The sequence below is a fragment of the Podarcis pityusensis genome, assembly GCF_964106645.2.
Source record: "Podarcis pityusensis genome assembly, chromosome: 5".
Taxonomy (NCBI): domain Eukaryota; kingdom Metazoa; phylum Chordata; class Lepidosauria; order Squamata; family Lacertidae; genus Podarcis; species Podarcis pityusensis.
This window is the reverse complement of record NC_138032.1, coordinates 35,998,972-36,020,233: the sequence shown is the minus strand read 5'-3', so window position 1 is coordinate 36,020,233 and position 21,262 is coordinate 35,998,972. Positions and strand designations below refer to the sequence as shown.

At 43.9% G+C, this 21,262-nt stretch overlaps 1 protein-coding gene across 2 annotated transcripts in view; it reads right to left on the bottom strand.

Annotated features, from left to right (window-relative positions):
* The window catches only part of PAK2 (p21 (RAC1) activated kinase 2), a 41,073-nt gene extending 27,062 nt beyond the window's left edge, over window positions 1-14,011 (bottom strand). The window contains exons 1-2 of one of the 2 annotated variants that reach the window (XM_081007308.1): window positions 13,795-14,011; window positions 13,168-13,262 (exon numbers count right to left, since the gene is read on the bottom strand). The gene's annotated coding sequence lies outside the window, so the exon portion shown is untranslated. The remainder of the gene's footprint in view (window positions 1-13,167; window positions 13,263-13,794) is intronic. The other variant, XM_081007307.1, reaches the window with a different exon arrangement.
* Window positions 14,012-21,262: the final 7,251 nt, after the last annotated feature.

Genomic DNA, 21,262 nt, shown 5'->3' with positions numbered 1-21,262 from the left:
CTGTATGGAGAGCTAACTCCTTACTTTTCAGCAAGGACAGTTAAGTAATCTCTCTCCATGTTCCACTTTCACTGTCTAATGGTGCACTGGGAGAAATAGCAACTTCTGCTTCCTGGTTGTCTACACTCTGGTTTCTTTAAGAGTACTATGTTTTTGTATTAAAAAAAAAGCCTTTAAAAAGCCCTGCATGAAACAAGCCAAACTGACAAAGTGTTTCCCTTTCAGCTGCTAGGTTTGAGATATGAAGGTGTGTGTGGTCCACCAGTCTCCTTTTATTAAAACAGGAGCCTTACAGCATTTGTCTTGACTTTTGACAAATTGGAACCCTTGCTTTATGAATGCACTACTCAAGATGTCCTTTACTAAGCTTGTTCATGGTGTAAGAGGAAATCCTCTTTTGTACTTTATAGTCATGTTAAAAACAGGAAGTGAATTACTGCAAGCCATTTCAAAAGCAAAATAGAGCTGAATTTTTGCACAAAGCATGGCAGCACTGATTAGGCAACATCTCACAATTTAATAATAATAATAATAATAATAATAATAATAATAATTTATTTATACCCCATCCATCTGGCTGGGTTTCCCCAGTCACTCTGGGCGGCTTCCAACAGAATATTAAAATACAATAGTCTATTAAACATTCAAAGTTTCCCTAATCAGGGCTGCCTTCAGATGTCTTCTAAAAGTCTGGTAGTTGTTTTTCTCTTTGACATCTGGTGGGAGGGCGTTCCACAGGGTGGGTGCCACTACCAAGAAGGCCCTCTGCCTGGTTCCCCTGAACTTGGCTTCTCGCGAGGGAACTGCCAGAAGGCCCTCGGCACTGGACCTTAGTGTCCGGGCAGAACGATGGGGGTGGAGATGCTCCTTCAGGTATACAGGACCAAGGCCGTTTAGGGCTTTAAAGGTTAGCACCAACACTTTGAATTGTGCTCAGAAACGCACTGGGAGCCAATGTATGTCTTTTCAAGACCGGTGTTATGTGGTCACGACGGCTGCTCCCAGTCACAAGTCTAGCTGCCGCATTCTGGATTAGTTGTAGTTTCTGGGTCACCTTCAAAGGTAGCCCCACAAAGAGTGCATTGCAGTAGTCCAAGTAAGAGATAACTAGAGCATGCACCACTCTGGCAAGACAGTCTGCGGGCAGGTAGGGTCTCAGCCAGCGTACCAGAAGGAGCTGATAAACAGCTGACCTGGACACAAGAATTGACCTGTGCCTCCATGGACAGCTGTGAGTCCAAAATGACTCCCAGGCTGTGCACCTGGTCCTTCAGGGGCACAGTTACCCCATTCAGGACCAGGGAATCCTCCACACCTGCCCGCCTCCTGTCCCCCCAAAACAGTACTTCTGTCGGTCTTGTCAGAATTTAACCTCAATCTGTTAGCCGCCATCCATTCTCCATCCGCCTCCAGGCACTCACACAGGACCTTCACTGCCTTCACTGGTTCTGATTTGAAAGACGTAGAGCTGGGTATCACCCGCATACTGATGAACACTCAGCCCAAACCCCCAATGATCTCTCCCGGTGGCTGCATGTAGATGTTGAAAAGCATGGGGGAGAGGACAGAACCCTGAAGCATCCCACAAATTCATGGATATCAATGACTCGTACTATTGAATAGACATACATAGGTTTGTCAGAGACTGTAACACTCCAACAGAGGACTTCCAGCAAATATATATTTTCCACCAAAAGGTAAACAAATATCATGTCACATATTTCAACAGTCTAGAAATGGGGGGGGGGGGTTACCACAGATTCATGTAATAAACACACATTCCCAATCAGGCATTGTGACTCATACTCCCTGTTAAAGAACAGCAATGTTTAGGTCAGCAATAGAGCATCCTGGGAGCAAAATGTTCTCCCACTGATAACTGCCATGATACAATCATAAACTAATGATCTGTCAGATTTGCATCCTCTTACACTTTTCTGTAGACAATGACTTGTTTCTCATGTATTGATAGTAATAAGCATTATTGGCAGGTACTATCACTTGCTATTTACATTTTTTCTCCATGACCCATATGTACACATACAGTGGTACCTCAGGTTAAGAACTTAATTTGTTCCAGAGGTTGGTTCTTAACCTGAGGCGCGCTTTTGCTAATGGGGCCTCCTGCTGCCATTGCGCCACTGCCACGCAATTTCCGTTCTTATCCTGGGGCAAAGTTCTTAACCTGGAGCAACCACTTCCTGGTTAGCGGAGTTTGTAACCCAAAACATCTGTTACCCAAAGCGGCTGTAACCCGAGGTACCACTGTATATACATACCCCTGCAAACATTATATCATAAAGGTTTGTGATACAATAAGCTTGTTAGTTCATAAGGTGCTAAGAGGTTTTGCAGCAAAAAATCTTAACTATCTCTAGGCAATTTAGAGACGTGTTACTTCAGGAAACTTAAGTCTGGTTTCTTCTAGATGCATTGAAGGTATTCTGTCAACGATAATGTTACACGCACATGTAAAAGATCAAAAAATGTAAAATGTGAATGTGACAGAAATGTGACTGCAAATACACACATATCATGTAGCAGATACATCAAGAAGCAGTAATAAGACAATACACACAATAGGGAGCTTCAATCAATAGCAAGTCATGGTTTACTTGTGTGTAATATATGAAGTAGCATATTTTCATTAGTATGTATTTCAGGAAAATTACAAGCAATTCAAATAATCACAAGAAAGTCAATTTTCAAGGCACACAGTCCTATCCTCACCCAAGAAGATCCCTCCATGCAACCTCCATTGAATGTAGAGCACAGGCAACTCCCATTTTGTGTGTGTTCAAGGCATGTGCAACCACTGACATACATGCCATTTTCAGCCCTGTAAGGGGGTGGAATGGGCCAGGCTAATGCGCACTCTGCTGACATACACTATGAGCCGGAAGGCAACCCCTGAGCAAATGGGGAGTTGCCTGTATATTTCTTTTGCTTTACATAGTGGATAAAGCAAGACCAGCTGGGGGGGGGGGGAGCATCCCCTATATGTTCTCTTTAGGACCACCACAACTGTTCAACAGAAGCCAGAACAAATTACAGTAGATAGAACAGCACTTCCATTTCGTATTCCAAAACGTCCCAACTTAGGTGGCTCAAGATGGAATATAAAAGCTGTTAGCATATTATACACAGAGCACTATTTCCAGCCTGCAGAATAGTTCCCATGATTCCGACAGGAGTCAATTTTAACACAATTATCTTTACTGTTGACTCAACGTAATGTCCAAGCTTCTATGACAAGATTTATCATAGCAACTCTTTATTTGGCCTATTTTGGGTTGTATCCACTGGCACAATGGGACTTCCATTTCCTCCCCTTCCCCTGTATGCCCCCAAAATCTGTTCTGGAGGGTCCCCAAGCCTAGCGAAGAAGAAAAAGCTCTGTTCTGTGGACCAAAGTCCATTGAGTCAGTCCTTTGTTGTTTGAATACAGCTCTTTGTTGTTGCTGTTATTAAACACATGAAGTTGATGCAAGTATGCAAAGCCAACAGAAACCCGTCATCTTGCAAAATACACCATCCACTATTATTCAAGCAATTGTAACTTAAACCTCTTCAGTATTTTAAGTAATAGATTAAAAGGAATTTTAAGCATACCTCCAAAATCATATTGCAATCAAGTGCCTTAACAGAATTCTACCAATGTTTCCAAGTAGTAAATGAATCATCTGGAGATTATTTAACTTATGATCTATGCTTATTTTATGCGCTTCTAAGTCTTTCATCTTTATAAAATTACTGCTTAACTCTAGAGATTTAACTGCAGATATTTTGTTGCTCGTGTCTGAAAGGAACTATATTTAGAAGGCTTAAGATAAATATGAGCTAGTTACAATGGCTCCAGACACTAGATAATTAGTACTTAACCTGTATACAGTAACATAAGACTGATGTTTTGATATACAACTAGAAAGGGAAACACTATTATTACACAGTAAGAAGCAACCCAAGATGGCAATGAAAAAGAGAGGTGACTTCTCCCCCATGCTACAGCTACCAAAATGCCATAATATTTTTATGGAAATACTTAGACAAAGCTCTCAGTCATCAGTAGCAAGGGGAAAATTACTTCTACAGTACTTGTCCAAGGCCCCTGAGATGGAGCAGGATACAAATATATTATCAAAGTAGCTTTGAATGCCATTTCTGCTACTGCTACTGCATCCTGCAATACAGTGGTACCTAGGGTTACATACACTTCAGGTTATATACACTTCAGGTTACATGCACTTCAGGTTACAGACTCCACTAACCCAGAAATATTACCTCGGGTTAAGAACTTTGCTTCAGGATGAGAACAGAAATCATGTTCCGGCAGCGCAGCGGCAGCGGGAGGCCCCATTAGCGGGAGGCCCCATTAGTGGTGTTTCAGGTTAAGAACAGTTTCAGGTTAAGAACGGACCTCCAGAACGAATTAAGTACTTAACCCGAGGTACAACTGTATATGCTACTAATCAGCAGGTAAAATGACACAAACATTATGCCAACATTCAGGAGTGCTTCAGAATGATGTTACCAGAGTGAAACCTAGGGCCGGTCCAATAAATTTTGCTGCCTGAGCTGAAGGACAATATGGATCCTATCCCTCCCCCACATCCCATATACAGTGGACCCTCAGGTTACGTACCTCTCTGGATACGTAATCTTCGGGTTGCGAAAGCGGCAAACCCGGAAGTATTTTTCCAGGTTTCGCCTCTCATGCATGCGAAAAAGTGCTCTATCACACCACACACATGCGCAGAAGTGGCGCCTCTGGTTACGGATTTTTCGGGGTGCACACAGACCCCCGGAACGAATTAAATCCATATCCAGAGGGTGCACTGTACTGGACTGGTAGCTGAATCTTACTTCAGCACTGGTGACAGGTCAGCATTCTCCACCACAATGAGAGCAGCAGGCTAGCTTAGTGGGTGCAGAGCACGCCAGGTGACACTCACAGCTCTGTTCTCCTGCACTGCACTGCTACAAACCACCCACCCCAGCAACTGTCACCGAAGAAGGCTGCTTCACGCTGTCTAATGGTAGGACTGGCTGTGATGAAACAACAGAACTTTGTAAAAGAGAGAAAAGTGGGGTAATGCTGTGGGGGGTGCACTTTAGCAGTGGCTGGATGGTATAAGGCTGATGCTTCTTTAAAACACACACACACCCTGCTACTTCCATAGCAGAATGGTATTAACATAGATTTTTACAGTATGTTTAAATAAAAAATAAAGCACAGAGATGTTAATACAGAAGCAAAAGAGTTAATGTTAAAAAGCACAAGTGGATGTAAGGGAAGAAATTGTCTATGCTTCCTGCTTAATAGTAGCTATTTCAGGAGGGTGTCTATTGCAGGCAGTTGTGAAATAATTTTCCTGGTTTCAGGTTTCTTCTTGCCTGTGGCTTCCTCTGAAGCATACAGTAGCAGTCATTCTTGAAGTAGCACTTGTGACTAAATTAGCTACTGATGATTAAACTATTGTGCCCTATTTAATTTCACATAATAGATTGCCATGTCAGTCAACTGATTGGTCAAATATTGTCAACTGATCACCTGCTATCTGATTGTGGTCAAGTACTGTCAAATATTCCAAGACTGTCACAAAGTAGAGGGCAGCTTATTATTCTTTAAAAAGAATAAGTATGCTGTCATTTGTTAACAAGGGAAGGAGTGAAGACAGCTTTAGCCCCAGCTCTGCAGTAGTGGGGAAAACCCAGTAATGCAGCAGAGCATCTCCCTCTAGCTACCTGCTATAACTGCAGGCATCTCTAAAATGGAACACAAGCATGGATCAGTTGCAGAGGTCCCTGCCTAGGCAGTAGATAGTCAGACTAAGACCAAAGGTACCCAGGTTGAATTCCTTCCTTAGCTATGAGGCTTACTAGGTGAAATGAAGCCGGTCACATACACTCAGTCCAACCTATCTCAGAATTGATGCAAAGATCAAATAGGTGAAGGGCAAGGAGAGAGAAATGTATACCACACTGAGCATCTGGAATTGGGCAAGGAAAGGACCCATTTAAAATGTAATAAAACTAAGAATGAGAGTCAGTGTGGTGCAATGGTTAGAATGTTGGACTAGGGCCTGGGAGACCAGGGTTCAAATCCAAACTCAACTCTGAAGCTCTCTGGCTGACTTTGAGCATGTCACTGTCTCTCAGGCTAATCTACCTCACGGCATTGTTGTGAGGATAAAATGAAGTTGGAGAGAATAATGTATGCCACCTTGAGTTCCTTGGAGGAAAGGTAGGATATAAATGCATAAATGTAATAAACAAATACTTTATTATTTGACCAGTCAGTTAACCAAATACCTTTTGATAAGTCAAATACCCATTACTAGGAAACAATCACTTAAAATAAGAATCTCCCAGGTATTTCATGGACTAGGAAACAATCACTTAAAATAAGAATCTCCCAGGTATTTCCAGCTGTGTCAAGGCTGTATGTTAATGTCACTCCAGATTGTTGATAATTATGTAATGATTTGTTGTTAAATGTTGATAGAAAATGGTTAAAAATAACACCTTTGTTTTAAACTTGATTGTAAGTTGCCTGGAAACAATCCAGCATTGTTTCTGATTAAATAATAAATATAGTAACACTGAGATATAGGGGCAGTTCAGATTAATTATTTTAAAATTATTTTACCAATTTACTTCATCATGTCTCCCAATCACAAATTACAGACATGCAATTAAACTTCCAAAGAACTCGAGTTACTTCCATCCCTAATTTACTAGCAAGAAATTAAGGCAATTAGACACTGGTGCATATCTTGTTCAACAACATACTTAACCAGTACAACAAAATAAACCATTATCACAATAATTCAGGGGGTGGGAGGGAAGAGGTGGGTCTTCAGCGGACAATCCAGTCTCAAAGATTAGAAACCAGTGTCATAAAGAATCAATGCATGATAACCAACCAATCTTTTTCACAGCATCAACAAGGCAATTATAAAATAAGCAGGTATGGGGCCATAGACCACAGAAGATATAAAAACAAATTCAGTATGGAAATGATTACAAGCAAGCAACAGTAGGTAATCCTGTAAAGGTTATACAGGAGAGTATACCATCTACCTGTTCTATTCACACATTTTGGGCAATTATCTAACTGTTGCAGTCTGTTTGCACAACAGACTTGTGATTGCACAAAGTGGATTTTGTTTTTCCTTCCTCCCCTCTACCTTTTCATGGCACCAAATCTGCCCTCGAGAGTTGAGGGCTCTCTGGAATAGATGGGGGGGGGCATGGGCAGAAGGAAGGAGACCTTGCTTGCACTGGCACACATTGGATATCTCGCTTTCTGTGCAGGAGAGCTTACCCACTTTAACCCATATGAAACATTATGTTAAGTGAAGCAATGTGAAGATCTCTTGGAGTTCTCCATCCTGCTTACTAAAGGAAGTAGCCTCTTTCCCTATGACTACGGCATGGTCTAATAATATTCACAAGAGCATTTTACAGCAGGGATATAAAAGAGTCCCTTATTTTACTATCCCCTCACTTCACTCAAAACTTAAGAGCAGCACAGCACATTTTGCCTGCAAAAAGAAAAATGTGATTCACCTTCTGTTCCTACATAAATCAGACACCTAATCATTAAAGCTTTCAACACAAAAATGGGTCTTAGGCGACAGTATTTTGCTCTATTCATAAACCAATTCCATCTCCAGAATTTAGATCTAGGCCTGACAAGTGCATGAAACACAGCCAACACTGTGAATGCCTTGTTCTGAGTTCCTTAAAAGGAAGAGCAGTCGGATATTTACTTATTTTATCAGGGGTATTATTTTCTTACATAAAATAGCAAGTAAATACTAGTACCTCTTTTAAGATCACATCACCATTAAAAAGCAAACAAGCAAATAAAACAAAGGTGACATAAAATAGAGTAAACACATTAATACAAAACAGATAGTACTAAAATTGACAAAAATGTGGAATTATTAAAACATCAAATGCCTTGACAACTGTTATTTATAAATGTAATAAATATCCAATACACTGCAAGCAAGAAAAAGGCCAAGGAAGAGGACTAAAACACTGATAACGGGAAACAAACTAGATGATGGTGTATCTAATGATCTTCTTTAAAAATATATATTATCCATAAAGATTTTCAAGCTGTGTAATAGGAAATTCTGAGGTTCCCAGAGAAAATAAGTGATGGTGGACAAGTTTTGCTGGAAGAACACTTAACTATGGCTATAGGTCTCTCATCACAATGCATAGTCACTGAGGTGTATTCTAGAGCATGGCAATAAGACAGACTAATCAGTGCTCTCCCACCACCAGTGATGATGCACCTTACAGCATGCCACCGACTCCTCTGTAATGGGACTGAGAAAGCATGAGTAATCAGGGATAATCTCTCTCTACTACTTCTGCTGGACATCTCAGAAAAGTTGGACCATATCAGAAAGATGAGAACTGACCTGCAGTGTTCCACAAGGCTCAGTATTAGCCCCAGATAATGCTCAACATCTCTATGAAGCTGCAGAAAGAAACCATCCAGAGCTTTTGAGTTAGATGCCATCAGTATGCCAAAGACATATTTAACTACCGGTAGTTATGTGTCTAGGAAGAGGCTTCTTAAGTCCTGAGCTAGTTAGTGTCTAGCAGTTGTGAGTAAGTGAAACAATCAAACTGAAACTGAATCTAGACAAGGTAAAAATGATGCTACAGAGTAATTGCAATGCACAAGGGAGTTGTTATACCTATTTTAGAGGTAGTGGTATTCACCCCATTGAAACAGCTTAAGAGCCTGGGGGTGCTTTTGTCCCAATAAGCATGTACTGGCAATGGCCAGGAGTGACTTTCTTCAGCCACACTTGTTGAACCGGCTCCATTCTTTTCCAAAGCTGTGAGGTCAAGTCCTACTGATCTATGCTTTTGTAGATTCAAAGATTGGCAAGAAGCCAATCGAGTCAAAGACTCAAAGGGTATAGCTGGCTCAGAATGGCACAGTTCACCTCCTAATGTGTAACGACGGATGAACATGTACAATTAACTGTTTTAGCAACAGCACAGCTGCCTGTGAATTTCTGGGCCCAATCCAAGGTGCCAGTGCTCATCTTTGAATCACAACACAATTTTGGTTACAGATAGGTAGCCGTGTTGGTCTGCCATAGTTGAAACAAAATTAAAAAATTCCTTCCAGTAGCACCTTAAAGACCAACTAAGTTTGTTACTGGTGTGAGCTTTCATGTGCATGGTATCTGAAGAAGTGTGCATGCACATGAAAGCTCATACCAATAACAAACTTAGTTGGTCTCTAAGGTGCTACTGGAATGATTTTTTTTCAAACACAATTTTGATCTATGGGTCGCAGGTTGCCGACCCCTGATCTAGAGCTCACGTGGAAGAAGCACATGGAGAAGAGCTTCAGACAATAACCACAGGTTCTGGGCCAGTTCATGTGGGAAAATACAGTCCTTGAGGTAGTGGGGTCATGAGCACATATGGCTTTACAGGTCAAAACTAGCACTTTGAATTGAGCCTGGAAATTATCTGGCAGTCAGTGAGTCATGCAAGAATTGATGATATATGTTTAGACTTTAGAAACTCTCTAACCCTGTATGGAGCCCTACACATCTGCATATTGCAGAAAGCAAGATCAGCAGCAGCTAGAAACAAGGTTTCCTCTACAGTTACCTCAAAACTCTTGAATAATTTCCTGAGAGAGGTCATGAACTGTCTCTCTCGAGGGAATTCTGGAGGGATCCCAATGCTCATTTATTTCCATGGCTTTCAGCAGCCAGGATGAATATGGCCAAAGTATGCAGGCTGTACTAGTAGGCTGTTGAATTTAACTGAATCTGAGTTTATATATATATATATATATATATATATATATCTCAAATGCAAAAACCTTATGCAAACCCCTTTTGTGCTTAGAAAACATTACAATAAAATGTATTAAGTAAAATGGCCAAAAGTCCAATGGTAGGCAAGTGTTGACAGGAAAATTATTATTATTTTTATTAGTTACGTTCCTAACAAAAGTGACCCAAAACAACTTACAGAAACGGTATAAACCAAATTATAAACCGATAATAACAAACACAACCAATAAAAGCCTATAAACACATCTCTACAAATAAGAAAAGTCTTACAGATCCTACCCCACTAAAAGAGGCCACAAATATCTGAGACACTTCAAATTAAGGAAGAAAAGCCCAGATTTTTAAAAAGGAAAACTTTGTTTAGCACCTAAAAACAGATAAAGATGTCACCAGGTGTTTCTCTTTGGGAAAAGCATTTCAGAAGCAGGGAGCCACCACTGAAAAGGGTCGCTCTTCTGTTGCAACCATCTAGAGCAGGGGTCAGCAAGGTTTACCTTCCCTGGGCTGGTTCACTCCTGCAGAGATCGGGCCAGATCACGTCTGCACAGACACGATTTCCAGCGCCGCAGAAGCAAGTCCCCACTCCGCGCTGCAGCGCGTGGGGATTCACTGTGCAAGCGGCTCGGTTCGGGGGCAGCTTGTGGGCCATTTAAATGTCCCCCACCGGCCGCAGGTTGTTGACCCCTGATCCAGAGCTCACATGGAAGAAGCACATGGAGAAGAGCTTCAGACAATAACCACAGGTTCTGGGCCCCTTCATGTGGGAAAATATGGTCCTTGAGGTAGTGGGGTCGTGAGCACATATGGCTTTACAGGTCAAAACTAGCACTTTGAATTGAGCCTGGAAATTATCTGGCAGTCAGTGAGTCATGCCAGAATTGGTGCTATATGTTTAGACATATATGTGCTAGTCAACAATTTGGCCACTAAATTCAGTATCAGCTGCAGTTTCCAAATACCTTTCAAAGGCAGCAGCATGTATAATGCATTGCAGTAATCCAACATAGAGGTTACCAGCACATGGACAATGTAAGTTAGGTTGTCCCTTTGTCTTCTCAATGGAGAAAGTTTACTAGTACAGTGGTACCTCCGGTTACAAACTGAATCCGTTCCAGAGGTCTGTTCTGAAGCCGAAACCGTTCTCAACATGAGGCACGCATTCGCTAACGGGGCCTCCCACTGCTGCCGCACCGCCGGCATGCAACTTCTGCTCGCATCCTGGGGCAAAGTTCGCAACAAGGAGCATCTACTTCCGGGTTAGTGGCGCTCATTACCCAAAGCATTCATAAGGAGATGGTACATAACACGAGGTTCTACTGTAGTAAAATGAGGCTTGGAAAAAAATATGCTCTGATTTGTCAGGGCAATCAGGAAGTTGTTAATAACATTTATGGTGCTGGATATATGTTTTCAAACCATAGCAAATGGTTCACATATATTCAGAAATTTTGGGGGGCCAAATACCATTTTAGGAACTAATTTCTTGTCTGACTTTGCTGCCCAAATTTCTATGCCACTCTTCATCTGAGGATCACAAAGTGGTTTGCAATATAAAAACACAAAAATACATACCAAAGTAACAAACGAAAACAATACCCCCAGAGTTTAAAAGGCCATAGATCATTTAATTACCAGTGTTTCTCAAACTTGTGTCTCCAGCTGTAGTTGGACTACAACTCCCATCATCCCTGACCACTGGTTCGCCTAGCTAGGAATTATGGGAATTGTAGTCCAACAACAGCTGGAGGCACAAATTTGAGAAACACTTAGCCAAAGGACTTGGGAGAAAAGGATTTTTTTGCCTGGCATCTAAAGATATGTAACAAAAGAAGTGCTGCCTTGCCCTGTTCAAGCTATACCTGCTGCTGCCGCCACTTCTCCACCCACCCTGCCACCTCTACAGCTGGCAGAGAAGTAGTGCCGGCACTGGCACTAATTTTGGGCAAGTTCTCACCAAAATCTGCATATACCAGTGCTGCTTCTGCATCAGCAGCAGGATACTCAAGGGGATGCCAGCTAGGGTGCTTCTGTTGCAGCCACCTCAGTCTGCAGTAACGGCTGAGTCAGTTCTGCCCAACACACACTGCTAGGGTGTTCAAAATCCAGAGAAGAATACCCTTTCCATTTGATAATCTGAGAGCAAGAGCTGATATGACACTCCCATTCTCTAGTGATAGGCTTTGTAAGCAACACAACAAATTTCAGCATACGCAATGCAAAATTATGAGCAGTGATCTTATTTTAAGAAATAGGGATATTGCAGATATTTGAATAGGGAAGAACCTCAGCAACATTGCTTTGTGTTGTCCCCGCATTCAGTCCAATACTCATCATGCCACCAAGAGGGCAACAAAGCGGGCAGAGGTAACAGAATGCAAACACACTCTCTATGGGCAGTGTGGAGAGAATGATGCTGAGAAATATGGAGGGGTCACCTGACATATCAACCTGCTAATGCATCCTCTTTCTTCTTCATGATACTTCTCTCTGTGACTGCAAGAGGAACAGTGCAGGGACAGAAACTGGCAGAGTCAGCTGTTCATACAAAGCACAGCCACCTCACCTTCTTGCTCATTTACCTGCACTCTTCCTCTGGACAGTACAATGACAAGGAATACAACCCATCACTTAATACTCCCTACCATGCTAGAATACCCACAGAACAAGGGGAACTAAGCAAGAGGTGTAAGATCCAGCAATCTTCTTTTCCCTCCTAGCACAGCATGGAAGTTTGGGAAGGTGATGTTCTTCTCTAGAAGCCTCTACTTCCCTGTTAGCCATATTTCTTTCAGCAGAGCAACAAGGAGGATTGGGCCCCGTGAGGCTGTAGCCACATGTTCTGCTCGCTTGTCCTATATCACACACACTCTGGATGGGGTAGTAGGAATGATTGGGCTTGCTGTGCCAATCCTTACTACTACACAACCCAAAGAAAGATCACAGAGAATCCGAGCCAGAGGTTGGACAAATGTGCAAACAGCAAATTGACCACTCACACGCCTGTGTTGCTGAGAGCGACAAGAGGGCAGAGAGCAGACAGGAAAGCGAACAGACATAAGGCTTTTTCACCAGACAGTTAAGAGAGAAAATCAGCGAGGAGACAGGAGGTACTACTGAGCTCTCTGCTTCTTCATAGGCTCTCCCTGGGCAGTAAAACTGGTTCCGGTTCTCTGTACTGGGTTTGAGGAGAGAGGAGTTGGGAAGGAAGAAGCAGGAACCGCCCCCGCCCCCTCTTGCTCGACCTTTACCCCAACACCTGCTGTAAGGAGCGGGCAGGTGAATAGTTGGAGACAACAGCAGCAGCCCTGTGCCTCACCTGCGCTTGGAGTGGGTGCGGTGGGAGACGGAAGAGCTGCTCTCAACTGCACAAGCAGGGACACCCAAGCGGCCTGGCCAAGAGCTCAAGATCCCCTGTGAAGGAAGCACCAAAGGCCATGAGGAATTTGCCTGCCTGCTTCTGGGTGGGTGGAGAGAGAAGTGTCCGAGTTCCCTTACTGATTAAGAAACATCCTCCTCCCGAGCCCGTTTGAAACCGCGAAAGCTCTAGGAAGGCGTCGCCCCGAACCGGTTTGCGCCTTTTCAACGTTACCGAAGCTGTTCCCTGTGCAGAGGAGACCTCTGGGGCGAGCGCCCTTTGTCCGCCAGGTAATGGGGAGCTCCTCCGCGGCCTCCTCGCCCACCTGCTCGCCGCGCAGTAAAAAAAACAAACCCCTTTGCCTTTCTTCCTCCCCGCGGCCGCTTCTCCACCGCCCCTCGGGCACTTCCTCCTCAGAGCTGTGGTGGGAGCCTCCGGGAAGCGCAGCCTCTGGGCCTGCGGAGCTCGCTCGCTCGCTCGCTCTTCCTCATGAGAACAGCCAACCACCCTCGCTCGCTCCGTCACACGCACGAACACACACTCGCCTCTCCCCCCACCCCCCGCGCCTGGGTCTCCGCTCCTGCCCACCTCCGGCCAAGAGCTCCCGCAGCCTCCAGGCCGCTTCGCACGCCTCAGGCACCAGCCGAGCTCGTCGCCTTCGCCGCCGCCCCGTTGGCTCGCTGGCTCGAGATCTGCAGGGCAGGGCGCGGCCTCCGACAATGGCGGGGAGGGCCCACCGGGCGGCCAGAGGAGAAGCAAGCGGAACCGCCGCGCGTGGCCACAGCCCGGGAGAGGAAGGGGCGGAGCTGGCCAGGCGGCTCCTGGCGCAGGCGGCGGCGCGAAAGGTGGGCAGGGGCCGCCGAGCGGGCGTGGAAAGAACGGCGCTGAGACCACAACTCCCAGCATGCACCGGGACGCAGCGGGGCTCCGCTTCGCCCCCGGGCCGCCTGTCTAGAAGAAAGTCTTTGCGCAGAGGAAGAGAAAGCTGGGAGGGGAGATGCGCTTGCTGGTGACTTGGGTGTCCTGGAGACAGCTTGCGCTTTGGGGAGAACAGAGTAGCGGATGTCTCTTCCCTCAGACGGGGTGTCTGTTGCTTTTAAAATGTGTTTTCTTTAAAAAAAAAAAAAGTATTTTTTTAAAAAAATACCATTTTTAATTTTTATTTATTTATACTTGCTCTTGCCCATTTTAAATTTAGGACATTGCTGGATATTGTTCAGTTAGAATTGCAGTATATTCGGTGTAATTTTTAGTAGGAACTGGTCAGTGTAGTGTTTCCGTTTGGTTGTTCGGTTCTTGGGGAAAGGGAAGTACAGTATATGGGACGAGTTGGAGAACAGCCTTTACCAAAAGTGTCATGGGCTTTGAAGACACTTGAACTCAAGACTGGAGGGAGAAATGTGCTAGGAGGAAGGCACACTTGGCAAATCCACACTGTGATCAGCTCCCGCCTGGAAACCAATGTCCCCACTGTGGAAGGACGCGTGTGGATTCAGAATTGAAGAAGTCACTTACGGACTCATTGTTAAAACCGTGTTTATGGAAGACAATCTTACTCAGCTACGAGTGATCGCCAAAGAAGAAGAAGGAGGAGGAGGAGGAAGAAGAAGAAGAAGATTAAATTAAGTAGCATTCGTGTTTATTACCTAAGTTGCAACTTGAGCTTGTTTTGTAAACTTCCCTAAAAATGTTACTAGGGAAGCAGGCAGGGGAAGCACCTCAACATCAGACTTGTAATGAACAGCGCTTGCTGAGCAGCTCTGTTTTTCTTTCAGGCTCTCTCCCTTGGCACAACTCCAGGGCAGCTTTTGATGCAGGGACAACTTTATTAAACTCAACACATACAAACACTCAGTAGACTCCCTCTTGTGTTTACACAGATGACACCATCCCTCCTTGTTCTCATTGAATTGTCAGTATTATTATTAACTGTTTTTGCATCTGGCCCTTCCTCACAGAGCCCAGGATGGATAATAGACATAACATTAAGAACAAAGTTAAAATCATTATCTAAAAAGCAGTAATGTACTTAAAAACATAAAAACCACCAGAATTTAGTTATACCAGTACAGTACTTTCATTCTTACTAGGCACCAAAGGCTTGCACACACAAAAAAGGTCTTGAGCTGTTGCCTCTGCAAAAATGATACAGGATCTGCAGATATCCACAAACCTAGTTCCTGCCTTCTTCCATCCTCCTAGCCCTCTTGCTTCTGATCAGAACCAGAAATCACCAAACATTCAAGCATTTCCCATGCCCTCCTTACCCATACACACAGTATAGCATGAAAGACTTATCTTCAAAAATGAACATTCAGTATCACCATTTTTATTTAAAATACATATATGTATCATTTTACTGTCTGTAAAGTCATTCGCATCTGCTGAACGGAAAAGTATTAACCATTAAACACAAAAGCCTAAAACAATGCCAACATACCATTAAATTCCAGATAAAATCAGTGATACACTTCAAAAACAATCGCAGCACCCACAATGCCAAAGCAATTACCAAGTGATTGACTCAAACCAGACTGGAAAACAAATTAAACCCAACCCAGATCAACAGGAAAGAATTCCCCTAGTACCTGGAATACAGTCAAGGCAGTGCCAAATCAATCTCCTTTGGGAGGGAGTTCCATAACAGGATGCAACCAGCTAAAATCTGCCCCCACAAAACAACCAAGTCAGTTTCAGTTCTGGATGAAAAACCAGATTGAAGTGGGTTTACAGTTTCATTCAAAACTCTTAGGATGGTATATGCTAAAGTGCATATGTTCATGTTTACTTAACACTTAGCAGTTCTTGTATCGATACTGAGAAAGTCATGATGGGAAAAATAAAGGCCTAAAAGCCTGGCTCAGTCCACATTTGGCATGTTTCTCTGGCCGCTATCACTAGATGTACTGATTTCTGCAAGCCAAACCCAAAGAAAGTTAACAATGAATCATCCTCTAGGAATCAGAAAAAGCAGTGGGCACATGCACCCCTCCCTAGTGACTATACAACATGTAACACTAAAAAAACAGAACTCATAATACTGACACTGCAGCGTCTCTTTGCTTATATAAACACCAAGGCCAGGCTGCCATAGAAAAAAATATTTGAGGGCACAAGAAATTTCCCATGGGACAAGCTCTATCTTGTATGATCAGCTAGAAAGAAAAAACAAGCAGAGAGCTTGATTGCCCATTCAGCATTTCCAGCTTAAGGCACCAGCTAGTGCTGCCAGTGGGACTCTGCAGCAGCATATTATATTTTTTCCCCTCAGTTCCTCCTTTTGTGGAAATATTTAAAAAGAAACATCCATGAGACTTTCCAATCTCTTTTACCTATCCTCTTTTACCTATACTTTACTCATTTTAAAAAAAATAAAATAAAAAGCTCTATCTATCTATCTATCTAAAGACAACCCCCCCTTTTTTTTACCTTTAATTCTCATTTTTATCTTCTACCCGTACATTTTTAATTACTTTTTTACAAACAAAAAATAATAACAATAATTAGGGGGAAATATTATTATTATTATTATTTTAAAAACAACAACAACCATCCAATTTTTTTTCCCCTCTTTCTCTTTTTAAAGCCCTTTGTTTTCTATTTGTTGGCTTGTTCTTGAGGGGGGAATCTTTCACCCCCAGCTACGACCACCACTCTCTTTTAAAACAAAAATTTCCTCCATATCACTGCTATTGCTATTGATACTCTCCCCCTCAACTTCCCCCCTTTTTTATTTTTCTCTCCCCTCTCTCTCTTCACCCCTCCTCATTTTTTCCTTTTATCCCACCTTTCATTTTCCATCCCCAATTTTGTTTTCTATCCCTTTTATTTTTTAAAATCAACCCCCCCTTTTTAGCCTGTTCGTCAGTTTGTTTTTGAGAGGAGAGCCCTTTCCCCCCTCCCCCCACCCCCTCTTTTAAAATAAGACTTTCCCCCATACCATTGCAGCAGCTCCCCCTCCCTCCCTCCCCTCTCCCCCTCTCTTTTCTTCTCCTTCCTTTTCCCACCCTTCCCCCTCCTCCTCTCCTTTTCTCTCCCTCCTCCCTCTCTCCATCCCCCCCTTCCCCTAAAGGAAACACATACACACATTCATATCACCCTATCATAATTTGCCCCCCTCATACTATAGCTAAAACTACTGCTGCAATCTAATACCGCTGATATTACTGTACTATCTCTCCTCTCTCTTTCAACTCTCTTTTTGTCTCTCTCTCTCTCTCTCTTCTCTTTTACTCCAATCTCCCCTCTCCCCCCCACCTCCCCCTTCTTCTTCTTTCTTCTTCTTCTTCCCTTTTTTCTCCCTCCACCCTTTACATATAGCCTATTTGTCTGTCTCTGTTTCTGAGTGCACTCCCAACCCCAACTTCCACCTTAACTGGACCCCAATACCCCTTTTGGGCATATACAACCCCCTCCTAAACACATATTTCCCCTGGCCCCACCCCTCTAATCTCTTGCATCACTACCTGCTAACCCCCCTCCCTTTATATGAACTGTCTGTCCATTAGTCTACCCATCTCTGCTTACCTGCCCCCCCCCCCCGCCTCGGCGGCACCGCTGAGGCATCTACAGAAGCCCTAGAGAAGTTCTTAAAACACAGGCTAGAAGTGACACAAATGACCACCTAATCCAAACGCTCTGTAAAAGCCACCAGCCAACAAAGCCTGATCAGCTCAGCAACCCAACAATACCCAGGAATCACCACTGCCACAACTCCTAACCACCACACGCCCTACCCCAAGAGGACGCCAAGCCAACCTCAAACCAAAACCATCAGGGAGACCAAGATGACACCAACCAGGGAGATGGCAAACAATGCTAAGATGGTAACTCCCCTTCAAGATGATGACCACCCAATAACGAAACGAGATCTGAGGGAAATGGAAGCAAGATTAGAAGCACGATTAGAAGAAACACTGAAGGCCACAATGGCTCCCATGCAGGTACTAATCAACAATCTAACCTCCAAAGTGGAAGCTCTAGAGAACAAGAACCAAATGCAAGAAAGAATAATAGAGCAATATCGGGAGGAGAACGCACGTGTGAACAAGAAACTGGACGAACTGGTAAACCAAATGGAAGCAGAACACAGAGAGATGAAAATTAAGCAAGCCGACCTTGAAGACCGCAATAGACGTTGTAACATCCGCTTCCGCAACTTTCCTGAAAAAACAGAGGAGAAAAGCCCAGCAGACCTAATTATACGCTGGCTAAAAAACACAATCCCAAGCCTGAAACTTGAGGCAGATGACTTGGAGAGGGCTCACAGAGCCCTAAAACCTATGCCAAAACCCAGCGCCCCCCCAAGAGACATCATTGTATGCTTCACACGCTACAAAAAGAAGGAAGAGGTATGGAACCACCTCAAAAACTCAACCAACCTTCGATATGGAGAAACCCACATTCTGGCCTTACAGACCTATCTCAGGATACCCTAAACTGGAGGAAAAGCCTGCGCCCATGCACCCAGCGTCTCCAACAAGCAGGGATCAAATACCGATGGGGCTTCCCCTTCCGCCTCATTGTAACAACCAATACAACACAACACAACACATGGCTACCAACATACCTGAGGCCCTGCAACTACTAAAGAACCTTGAACTCGACCTCCCACCGGAATGGCAACCGACAAACCCACCAAGTGACAGCCCCAACCACAAGGAAACAACAGCAAACAACTGGACAACGGTACAGAAGAAAAAGAAACAACAGAAGCGGCACAACAACGCAAACCAATACAGGCAAGCATCATGCTCAGAACCGTCCCGCCGGCCATACGACACAAGAAACCAGACCAAGATTAACCAAACCAATTCATCGCAGATGGACAACCCTACAACAACAACAACCCCAGCTGAATGAAGCAACCAGGAAAAAACCACAAACTGAAGGACTGGTGATTTCCCCCCCCCTTTCCCCCTCTCTCCCCCCCCCAAACATAGATTTAGTTAACACCATCAACATCCCCCCAGCCCCGCACCCCCGCAGGAATCCCCACCCCAACACCAGTCCAGACGACCTCAACCACATTCCCCATCACCCACACCTTCAACACCCCCATACTCCATACTAGGGAAAAACAACTCCTCCAACCTTAATAACACAACCCACAATCAGGCTAAAATCTGATACCCAACCAGCACTATGGTGGCACCAGAGCATACCAGCACCCACATCCCCACCCCAACACACCAACAATGTTGCTCATAACATTGGCAACATTGCTTATGAACCTTATACCTGACAGCGACGTTACAAAGTCACTTCACACTGTCTCACTGATCACCCCCTATTGCAAACAACAGGGGGGATGGCCTGTCCTTGAACACGGCCTTCCACACCAGCTGAGACCTAGGACCAACTGGCTAAATGCCAGATGGCCTAAAATACCCCAAACAAACACCTATATGACTACATATAGGAAACTCTCTACAACTTACCCCCTTACTCTTTAACCCAAATCTTACTCTAATCCCATTAGCCCCCCACCCACCACACCCTAGGTCAGCGCAACCCCACTGGTTCTTTAAACAACATGAAGAGAGAGACAACCCGAACGGGTTGGCAGGGAATCGCCCCACATAATAGATAAGCAAGATGGCTAACCTAAAAGCAATTACATTAAACGTGAGGGGGCTGGGAAACCCCATCAAAAGAAAACGCATCACCTCATACATAAACACCATGAAACCACACATCACCTTCCTACAAGAAATACACAACCCACCCAAAGGCAGCAAACTCCTGAGCGACCCCCGCTTCAGTCAACAGTGGGTCGCACAAGGCTCAAGGAAAGCTCGTGGGGTAGCCATAATACTCAGTAGAGACCTGAACTTCACTGCCACAACAGTCCTCAAGGACAAAAAAGGCAGATTCATTTTCGCTAAAGGGACACTAGATGGCAAAATCAAACTGGCAATCGGCTCCATATATGCCCCAAACACGAAACAATTAGAATTCTTCCAGAAGACACTAAACAAATTCCTCTCCTTCTCTGAAGGGGAAGCAATCCTAGGAGGGGACCTCAATCTAAATATGAAAGGTATATCCCTGAAAGATATCCACCCCACAACCCCATGGGCAACCTTCCTCCGAAGGAAACCCCCAACAACCAGGAACTCTTACAAGTTACTAAAAATGCTAAAAAACAGGGGTCTCTATGACATTTGGGGTGAGCAAAACCCGGGAGACATCAGCCATACATTCCAATCGGGACGCCATGATACAGTGTCCAGACTGGACAGCATTCTACTCACACAGGGTCTGATCCCCTCAGTAGAATCAACAAACATAGGTAACATTAAAATCGCAGACCACGCCCCAGTAGAAGTCATTGTTAAAATAGGAGAAGGAACACAAACCACCCCATCATGGTCCTTCAGTCCCATCCTAACTACAAACAAACAAATTAGAGAGAGTCTCACAAAAACCCTCCAAAACTACTTCAAATAAAACAATGTAAACAATATAACAACCCCCCTCCTATGGGACGCAATGAAAGCGGTCACCAGAGGAGCTTGCATAATAGAGAAAACATTCCTTAAAAAACAAACCTCCTCAAAAATTAGCAAAATAGAACAAGCCATTGCAGCCCTCTCATCACGCTACAAACAAACAGGATCTAAAAAACTCCTCAAACTTATAGAACAAAAAAGGAGAGAACTAGACTCCCTAGAAATTAACAAAACAATGATCAACATTCTATACTCTAAACAACGTTTCTACGAATATGGAGGGAAAAACTCCAGATCACTAGCAAATAGATGTAGGAAAAAAGCACTCAAAACAAGAATACACTGCATCACCAAAAAAGACGGCAACATAACATTCTCCCCCGAAGAAATAACCTCAGAATTTGCAGAATTCTACTCCAACCTATACACCTCCCATAACCCACCAGAGAAGGAAATCAGAACATTTCTAGCAGGACTGACCATGCCTATCCTAACTGATGAGGAACAGGAATTCATGGACAGCCCTATCACCCCAGAGGAAATAGATGCGGTCCTCAAAAACCTGAAACCACACAAAGCCCCAGGCCCAGACGGCTTCACAG